The sequence below is a fragment of the Nyctereutes procyonoides genome, unplaced genomic scaffold, assembly GCF_905146905.1.
Source record: "Nyctereutes procyonoides isolate TBG_1078 unplaced genomic scaffold, NYPRO_anot_genome, whole genome shotgun sequence".
NCBI lineage: Eukaryota > Metazoa > Chordata > Mammalia > Carnivora > Canidae > Nyctereutes > Nyctereutes procyonoides.
In genome coordinates, this window is record NW_026575125.1 from 1,633,090 (window position 1) to 1,644,293 (window position 11,204).

Here is an 11,204-nt window from a genome sequence, read left to right on the forward strand (position 1 = left end):
GCTGAAAGCAGACGCTCAACCAACTGAGCTATCCAAACACTCCTAAATAAAATTTTATAGATTAATTTTTTTCTTTTCCACCATCCTCGATAGCTAATAATCTGTTTTATTGAGTTTTAATCACTAGATTCATTATACCACTAGAGGGCACACGAATATAGCTGTGGGCATCCCTGACTCAAAATCCCTAAGAAACAACTTTCTAAATGTATATTCTTCCTTCCTTCCTTCCTTCCTTCCTTCCTTCCTTCCTTCCTTCCTTCCTTCCTTCCTCCCTTTCTTCCATCCATCCATCCATCCTTTCTCTCTCTCTCTTTTGTAAAGGTAGCATAAGTTTAAACTCCATTCCTGAAAAACAAATTTGCAAGGGACTCACACCCTTTTCAATGTATCTGCTCCAACTGGATCAAGAAATTTGCCCCCATTTGCTTTCTGCGTCTTATGGGGTAATTATGTCACACGCATCCCTCCAATTGATGGGATTGGCGCAGGGTGGGGAGTCGGATATGACCTAAATTTTCTGGTAGGAATAGCAGAGAGCAAAAACTAAAGAGACACAGTCAGAGAGAAAATACCCAACGTGCATAATTTATCATCTGGATTTTTCTAACCAATAATATATTGATTACAAGTAGTATTTGTGATGTGTTTTGCTCATGACTAAGGTGAAGCATTAATCGGACACCTAGAAGAATCCAGACAAATGTGGAGCAGAGACGCATCCTTTCTCCTGTCTTGAGACTGTCTTGTTCAAGGGGTTGGGGAAACTATGATAACTCCAGGTGGGATATGCAACACAAGTAGTTGTTCAGAGTGTTTTGTTGCCCTTAGCAGCTACTCTTACTACCTGGATGTAACGTGTCTAAGGAGTGCATCTACCTGGAATGACATTTTAAAATCCAAATCTCTCATGAAATGTGACTCTAGATGCCAGTGGGTTTCATGAGGAGATCCCAACTTGGATGGATTGATAGATGGGAAAGACCCGCAAGGGCTAGTGTTACGTGACCTCTGGTATTGAAACCCAGCCTCCGGCCAGAGTGAACATCCAGAACACAGTGGGTTTTCCAGAAACAGCCCAAGTATTCAAGAAGGGCAACGGGCGTAGGTTGTCTGGATTCCTTGGGGAGGAGGATTTGGGGTGAAGGGCAGTTGTCCAGCCACCTCTGGATGGTGGCAATGAACAATGGATGTTTTCCGGTGGCATTTTGTAGGATGGGCATCGGGATGGAACATATGGATTTCTGACTCAGAAAGCTTGTTGCCGCCTCCCCAGGGATGTTCTACTCAATTTTCTATTACATTGAGATAAAAGGCAAGCAAAACGTCGAATAGGAAAATGCAAACATCCTCTCATACCTCCCTCACTTGTATCCTTCCTTCACTCTAAAGAAATCCCTGTTACTTTTCAGCAGGATTTTAATCAGTGATGCAGATGCCCTGTCACCCCGAAAGCCAAACTGAGGTCTCTGCCTGATGAACCGTTCGAAAAACATAATTGTAAGGAATGTGCACAATTCACGTATTTGCAAAGACAGGCTTTGTGCTTCTAATCCTACCGTTGTGTGTTCTCTGTCTGAGCAATAACCACAGACCAAGTTCAGTCTGGGGTCCCCCTCTTCCGTGGTCAGGATGGGCTGTGTAATTTGAGGGGCGCCAGTGCAGAATGAAAACCCTGGGCTCTTTCTTTCGAAATCCTTGAGGATGTGGGGATGAGGACAGCAGAGCATTTAGCCAGGTGTGGCCGTCACTTGGAAGAGAAGCTTCTGTGTGACACTCCAGGGTTCACATCAGGAAACCGGCCCTGCTTGCAGGTGATTCCCCCATGAGTCTCTTCCAGGATATGCGCTGGCATTCTTGGAAGACCTTCGGTCCTTATCAGAAGCATCTCTGAAATTTTAGGTGGGACTGGATGCGCATAAACCTGTACCTACGCTCCTGATGGTTAAGATAAGAGCTATCTTTAGGCTGACACTGAAAGGTGAGAAGGAGCTGACACTGCAAGGATCCAGGGCTGGAGGAAAGGCATAAAACTAAGCTTTATGACCAACACTGAGTGGCTTCTCGCAGCTCCCTGCTGGCCTGCGTGAAATGGGGAAGGGTGGTTGGGGTCTCACACAGGAGCTTATAAGATGTACCTAATGGTCAGGAAAGGTATCAGTGGGTGTTAAGGACACTGTGTCTTTTTTGGCCATCACTCCAGCTGCTGTAGGGGTCGAGCACTGACTGGTAGGAAGTAATACACAGGATACAGGGACAGGAGAGGAGATGGTGGCATCCAGCTGTGTGGCTTACGATGGCGGCCTCGTTCACAAGAGCAGCATTAGAAATGGCAAAGGACACCTGGACTTCCAACACGCATCCACCGGTAGAAGGAACTGGACTTGCTGCTAGTTGGTTGTGGGGAAGGGATGCAAAGGAGAGAAAGGATGCTTATTGCTGATGACTTCCTGCTGCTTTGTTTAAGCCACTAGAGGGATGCTGCCACCATTTGCAATGATGGCGGCCACAGTGAGGAATCCATAGGTGGAAAACCCTGAGTTTGAGATGGGGATGCCAAATATCCAGGTGGGAATACCAAAGAGGTGGGAAATGGTGAGGACTGGATGAGAGGCACCATTGGTTCAGGAATGAGAAGGAGGCACTTAGAGGACACCAGCTCCTTATCACATAAATCATATATTTCCTGCTGCTTTGAATGAGTTCCTGCCCCCCAAGAGCATGGTCTCAACAAATTTTGCTCTTTGCTTCTTATCTGATGCTCCAAGAATGCCAACAGACACTCCTTTTAAGAACAGAAGAGTTCAATGTCATGTTGTCTGTGCTGATGAATTATTACCTACAAGGGGATGACACGTAACCGAGGAAAATCAAGAACCACCCATATTGCTTTCAACGTAGTTATTTTACCTCTTGAGTTAAAATCTGCTTTGAAGCAGAATTTTTAATGCTTTCTATTTCATCTGGCAAGCACGTCATGAGCGGACAATCCAGGTATGAGTTCTGTTACGGATGCGGACATCATCCTTGTCTTCATCTTATGTTCTAATGGAGGAATAAAGAAGGAATTGGTCCTAGGACGTGGGGGTTTACACAGAATGCAATTCAGACTGGTAGTTTGTGTAATTCGGACCATATTTCTTTTCCAAAAATGAACTCGGGGACTGCTGTTGGTTCCTGTAATGCACGGCTGACTGGGCTCTGGAGGATGGTGTCTGTAGCTGGTTTCGTGCCTTGAGGCAGCTTGATGGAAATGTAGGTTGGGAAGAGCTCCCTCATCTCTTTTGATGGAAGAGATCACCCATGCACCTCCATAGGATGTTGTGTGCTTCTAATATAATTCATGTTCCTCTCATTGCAGCCTTTAATGTCTATGGAGAGGAGCAACACTAAGGTCAACACTAAGGTGACCTTTTAGCTCCTTGCAGGTGAAAGCCATGACCCGGTCACATGCCTGGACTTCACTTTTCAGCTACGCATAACCACTCACTCGGGTTAATTCTTTCTCCACGTTGATGTTCACCACCTCTTTCCTTTGCTGCCCACTTTACCGTCTCCCAACCAGACTCATCCTTGAAGGTAGGCATCCACACTTGACCAGAAATTGAATAGAAGTCTACCGGAAACTGACGCGGTCCTGAAAGTCGTGTCGATTTTTATACCTCCAACCTGCACGTTAGTCATTTGAACATCCCCAAAGCTACATTTTGAAGATGTTCGGTACACGGTTGTTTTTTTTTTTTTTGAGATTTTATTTATTTATTCATGATAGACAGAGAGAGAGAGAGAGAGAGAGAGAGAGAGAGGCAGACACACAGGCAGAGGGAGAAGCAGGCTCCATGCCGGGAGCCCAACATGGGGCTCGATCCTGGGACCCCAGGATCATGCCCTAGGCCAAAGGCAGGCGCTGAACCACTGAGTCACCCAGGGATCCCCCGGTACATGGGGTCTTATGGCTACTCAACGTTTGGGTCTATCCATCTGTTGTCTTTATGGGGAAGAATAAAAGTATAAGGAGAGACAAAGGAATTGTTCCTTCATCATATCCATGGGCCGTTGGGTTTGGGCATGTTTCTCTGCTCATCTTGTAGAACCAAGAACCAAGAAAAAAAACATGGGTTTGGGCCACATCTCTCTGGACCCCTCATACAGCCAAGAGCAAAGAAAGAGAGAGACGTGTTCCCATCCTACGTGGCATAGACTCGTCTGCTTTGTATGTGAGCCCAGGAGAGACCACGTGGGGGTCCCTCCCAAACTTGGATTTGCAGATCGGCTTGCCCATGTTGCCCACCAAGAGCAGGAACAAAAGAAAGAGTCTGCTGGTGTTAATGAAATCATCTCAAAGTCATACCTGGCCCCGGATTGAAGGCCAGTCTTTCCCTGGTTGTGATGGCAAGTGGTTTGAATCTTTAAGTTCACATGCTCAACGCGCTCTTGGGAAACGCTCTTATATTGAACAAGTAGTACTGACTACCTCTGAATCCACCTTTACTTATGGGTCTGTTTCCTTCTTTCTGGTAAAAGGAAGACGTTCTATGTACTCTGGCTCTTTAATTGTGTACAGAAGCATCTCTGGCAGGTGGAAAGCGATGTTTCATCTCCATTCCTGGCTGTGTGCGATTCCATGGCTTTCTCTGCAGCCAGAGATGGCAAGACAGGCAGGATGCGGCAGAGATGGAAACAGCTGTGAGGAACGATTTTCTAATGCCAGGAAACCAAGACTCAGTTGGACACCCACACACCTTTGAGAGGCCGGACACTCACAGCCACATTTCCAAACAGGTGCCCAGTCTTTAGTCTAGGCGTGATTCCTGCATAAAGACACCAAGGAAATGGGTGTTGCTAAAAGCTTATATACATGGCAGAGTCTTCAAGGGAGGGTCCTTCCTGCCTCCTCCAGCTTCTGGGGCTCTAGGTGTCCCTGGGCTGGTGGCCGCATTCCTCTCATCTCTGCCTGTGTCTCTTCACGTGGCTTCTCCTCTGTGTGTGCATCTCCTCTTCTGCGTCTTACAAGCACCTCTTGGATTTAGGGCCTCTGTGTGTGCATCTTCTCTTCTGTCTCTTACAAGGAGCTCATTGGATCTCAGGCCACCCTGATCCACGATGACCTCATCTCAGATTCTTCACTTCTTTCCATTTGTAAAAAACTAAATCAATACACAAATAATATTTTTTTTCCAAATAAGATCACTTTGAAAGGCTCTGGGGTGAACAATTGGAGGACATATATTTTGGGAGTTACCATTCAACCCACAGAAGTTTCCATATTAGGTGTCTGCCCAGTGGCCAGTGGATTATACTGGGTTTCTGTGTGTTTCTGAGGGTTGAAAGGTAATCAGTCACAAACTGTTATTCCTGGCCTACCACTTGGGTGTTTTAGCAGAATTGAAAACTCTCTACGTTTGCTTTAATGGATCTTTATCATAAATAGCAGGGAATCGACTGTTACCGATTTGGTTTGAGTCTTGGATGAATTTGAGGAAAAGTCAAAAGTTGTTAAAACCTCACTACCTCCTGCCAGCTCACCAGACACCTTTTACGCTTCAGAACCAGCAAGAGAAATATAATTTCCGAGGGAGCAGAATTCCATGTACACGTCGACGTCAATGGAAAAAGTAGCTGGTTGGAAAGGGGTAGAAAAATGAAGGCAGAGTGACTTTCAAGATTTCATTTCATTAAAAACAAACCTTGCTGGTTCTGACCTAAAGGAAAGTTCTTTTCTTTTCTTTTCTTTTCTTTTCTTTTCTTTTCTTTTCTTTTCTTTTCTTTTCTTTTCTTTTCTTTCTTTCTTCTTCTTCTTCTTCTTCTTCTTCTTCTTCTTCTTCTTCTTCTTCTTTTACAAAGGAAAGAATTCTAAGATTTGGGGAAAATTGATTGATATTGGCAGCATAAGAGTAGCTGAGTGTATAAAATGACTATTCTAGTGGGAGAAACTCTGAAATGTTTCTTTGAAATGCCTTGTGTTATAGTCATGTTAACCTGAGCTGTGCAAACATCTGAGCCCAGAAGGCACATGAGGACTCACGCTTCATGCAGGCGCAATGATTTTTGTGTATAAGGAAACAAGCTAGGGGCGCCTGGGTGGCTCAATTGGTTAAGTGTCTGCCTTCGGTTCAGGTTATGATCCCGGGGTCCTGGGATCGAGCCCCATGTCGGGCTCCTTGCTAAGTGCAGAGTCTGCTTCTCCCTCTGCCCCTCCTCACCCATGCTCATGCTCTCTGTCTCTCAAATAAATAAAATCTTTTTTTAAAACTCAGGAAACAAAGAAACAAGCCTATGCCTGCCAGTTCTGCTTATCAGCAAAATTAAATAAACACCCTTGTTTATTGTGCCTGTCTGGGTTTGCAAATGCTTGGTAAACACCCAACTGCAATTCTAGGGGAAGTATTTTATTGTGCCCTTCATGGGTCATAGGTGCTTTTTTAAATGCCATGTGGAAATTCCACTCCCATGAGAAAAAAAAAAAATTCTTCCACTTCAAATAGTATAAGCCCAACTGGTGCTTTTGAAACGGTGGGATCAACCCAGAGTCTAAACTGTTTAGCTTTCTAAACATGACTCGTGGAGTTGAAATATTAACGGAAATTGTTAAAATGTTGGAAAAATTCTGAACAGATGGATATACCATAAACCATAAGGCATCACTGACCCTTAACAAAAGCAGAGAGAGTAATTTTAAAAATTGATGTTGAAACTATAATTGGGTCACAACACACACACACACACACACACACACACACACACACACCTACGGCAAATCTTATTTATACCAGACAAATGTTAAGTTCATCATGGCCTCTCTCTCGTTAATGCATATCCCAGATCTTGTCGCCGTGCATGAAATCTAGACTCGCTTGTTGTTTTTGCCGAGTTACATGGAATCATTTATTAAATCCAAATGGAATCACAGCTTAGCTGGCTTCACTGCCAGAGGGCTCTGATCACTTCCTGCAGAGAAAGGAATGTGAACTCTTTGCAAATGCCTCCTACACAGCACATGCTGTTGAAAATGTGGTGACTGCTTGATTTCACAGCATTATGTCCATACGGTTCTCGGGAAAGGGATGGAACTGTGCACACGCATAAGTAGGTGAGAGATGGATAGATAGATAGATAGATAGATAGATAGATAGATAGATAGGATAGTTGGATGCGTGAATGAATGGATGGATAGACAGATATGATAGATGGATAGATAGATGATAGATTTGATAGATACATGGATGGATGGATAGATACATAGATATGATTGATGAATGGATGAATGATTGGATGGAAAGATAGATGGATATGACAGATGATGGATGGATAGATAGATGGATAGGTACATATGATAAATGATGGATGGATAAGTAGATATGATGGATGGATGTATAGATATATATGATAGATAATAGATGAATGGATGTATAGATGGATGGTAGTTGGATGGATGGATAGATATGATAGATGATAGAGGGATGGACAGATATGACAGCTAATGGATGGATGGGTAGATGGATGATTGGGTAGATAGATATGATAGCTGGATAGACAGATATGATAGGTGGACTGATGGATGGATAGATAGGTATGATAGATGGTGGATGGATGGATGGATGCATGGATGCATGGATGGATGGGTAGGTACGTAGGTAGTTGATAGCATAGACGGACAGAGAAATGGGTGGATGGACAGACAGATGTGATTGATAGGTAATAGATGAAAGAAAGATAAATGATATATAGATACATGTGAAGATATTTTATTGGTTAATCATTCGATTTTGTTTTCTTTGAGTCAAGAATTATACAGACATGTCAAGTCATAAAAAAAGTCTGAGAGCCACTTTTTCTGGAGATCTATCCTATTCTATGGTGCATAAAGGACTGTCATCCAAGGACACACTCTTAACTTTATTAATAATTCTGAAAGCAGTACTTACTGATTTGTAGAGCCTTGGACTAAGGATTTCTGGATATTGAATCAGACCATCAGCTGCTAAAATGGCTGGAATGAACTTTTTGAAAGTTGGCTACAACGTTTCATCCGTGTCGGGGGGAGAGGTGGGTGTAGAAATATTTTATCAGCATTAAGCAATTTGGAGAGTTTCAAAGATCAGCTAACGTTTCTATGTATCATCAATTATTTTTAAGGTGACATTGTCCTCTCTGGCATCCATCCTTGTGAACCACATGTAGGTTTGCAGTAAATCTTCCTCTATGTGTTTGCAGACTGGCTTTAGGTGTAAAATCGAGTACGGTTGGAAGCGCAGATCATTTTTCAAGGTTTTTCAATGTGGGCTTCTGGACTGTAGTGCATAGTAGGGGAGTGATGCTCCTCATCATGGATGAGGATTGCACGGTTTGCACCTCATGCAAAGCCCCAGGACACTCCCCCTGAAAGTGATGGGCAGGCATGAATGATTTCTGAAAACAGCAAGAAAGAACCTCACGTTTCCAGATCCTCCTCAAGGGGTCCTTGACAGCTTTGAGGCCCCCGGAGGAGGGACAAGTTATTCACAAAATGCCCCTTTTCAGGCTCAAAATGTGCAAAATGCAGATAAAAGCATCAAAAAGCATCAAAATGAAGATAAAAAGAGCATCAAGCAAAGCCACCCGCTGGTGCCCAGCACCTGAGTATGAATGCCAGGCTCCTGTGGCAAGAGGCCTCCCCTTAAAAACCAGCTCGCTGGCACCCCATGATGCTGCCCACCCATGTCCACGTCCAGCTCTCCCAGAAAATCAGGGAGGAACACCCAGAGTTTGCCTGGGCCCTAAATTAGGACGGGCACGCCCATTACTGCCACGACGTAGGAGGAATTTCCCCGATGAGTCAGAACCAAGAAAAATAATTCGGGGCTTTCCATTTGCTCTCCTGGGCAACGGAGACCATCTAGTTATCCGAATATAGGGATTTATTTTCTCTCTTTCTCGAGGCCAGGGGTGTGTTGGGTTTTTAAATGTCACTGCCCACGGAGTGGGACCTCCCTGTCTCCCCCTCTGTGTGTCCGTTTATGATGTGTGTCTCTCGCTGGCTATTAAACATACAGACAGGATCTCTGCTGCTCAGCAGGGTGGTTGGCACCTGGCCTTGGGTGTGACCCCCACCCATTTGGGGCCAGGGACACAACAGAGCTGAGCCTATGTTCCCTGCACCTAAATGGAAGTTCGGGAGGGGTTGCATTTATTTACACAAAGACCCCCACGGGTCCCCTGGAGTGATGGCATCCAGCCAGCTGCAGGGCAGGGAGATAAAGATCCGTGACCCAACCCACAGGGAGAAAGGCCACCCACAGGGGGGTGAGGGGAGGGGAAGGAGGGGGAGCTGAGTGTTACTCAGGATGGAGCTGGTAAGAATGGCTGCGGCCATCTGCCGTCTGTGTCCATGAAGCCATGTCTTGCGTCCTGTTTTTGTGCCCAGGGAATCAAACGGTGTCCCCGGAAACCTGGTCCCCCCTGCATGGACTTGTCCAGCCTGCCAGGAGCCCGGCGCCAGGCTGCCAGCGGGGCCACCCCATTCTTCTTCTGGAAGGAAGCACCCTGGACTCCTTCCTTAGCACTTTTTCCCGCTGAGCGTCCGTGTTGCTCAGGTCGGGGGCGGAGGAGCAGGGTGCTTTTCTACTTTGCCGCCGCGCATCCACCGGGATGGTGTGGGCGGCGTGAGCGCTGGGACGATTTTCCAAAGTGCAAAGAATGCGTTGATTTGAGAATTTTTGCTTTGTTCAGGATGAATCTGAACAAATGATGCGTCCTCTCTGCCTGGGATGTTTGCAATAAGTGTCCCCTTTGCAGAGCTGGACACTCCCAAACCCTAGGGCCTTCTAGATCCCATGATTGAGGCGTACAGACCCTCTTTAGAGTTATTTGCATGATTTTATGGGACCCGGGGCGCCTGACTTCTCCGTCCCATGTGGCGGTTCACCCTCTCCCAGCATTAGAAACCCCCCCCCGCCCCCGCACTGGCTTCTTCGCTCTGGGTGCGGCTTGGAAGCTCCAGAGCATCACCGGCTGTGGTTTTTCTCAACGACGGTGCAAATGGCAGATACGTCCGTTTGTTTGCAAAGATGCTCGGCTTTTTACTTTTCTCCATCCAAGTTGTGAGGCTGCTGGGGGTTCGGGCAGGCCGCCCCCAAATGTGCCACCACTGAATTAAAATTGGTTAAGACACCGTCTGTGCAAGAAGGACACAATGTCCCCCCCCTCGCTGTGTGGCCTGGAAGCGGGGGAGAAATGTGTGCTGGGGACCATGGCTGGCTGGCACCTGGGCCAGGGGGGGCATCTGGGGGTCCAGACCCAGGGACCCGGGTGCCCACGAGGCTCTATGCACATAGCACTTGTGTGACTCTTGCCAATTTGCTGCCCCAGCCCAGCCTCTTTTTCCTATGAATTCCTGACCAAGCCACTGTTTTTCCGCCTGACGGGGACAGGCGCTGCCAGCTTCGCTCACGTCCGTGGGGCCCCCGTGTCTCTGAGCCCTGTGTGCACAGAGTAACAATTTATTTCTCTTTCCTCATGCTGATGTGTCTGCTGTCATCACAACAAGACTAGTCGAGGCTCCTGGAAGGGAAGGAGGGAAAGGTGTCTGAGGCCGGTGGCGGGACAAGCGTGCGGGAGTTGTGTTCACACGTCCCTCCAAGGGCATGAAGCTGTGGGCTCTGATCAAGACACACGTAAAAGCAGCCGCGCCAGGCACAGATGCACACACACACGAGCACACATGAACACACACCGTGCACAGGAGCAGACATACACAACTATACACAATCACACACCGTGCACAGATGCAGACACACAGGCACACACACAACTACACACGACCACACACTGTACACAGGTGTAGACACGCTGAAACACACACAACCACACGCACCATGCATACACACACACAACCACATGCATCATGCATGTACACACATTCAATTATGCATAACTACACAGTATGCACATATACAGATATACACAACTATTCAAAGAACAAATGCACGCATGCCATGCACATAGACACACACACACCTACACCCAGCCACACGTACCATGTATATATATGGACACACAGACACACAACTACACACAACCACACATACCACACACACACCATCCAAAAATGAGACTCCCCACACACACAACTACACCCAAGTGCACACACCATGCATATATAGACACAAAAGCACACCACCACACACAACTGCACACAACCACATACGTGATACCCAGTCTCTGCC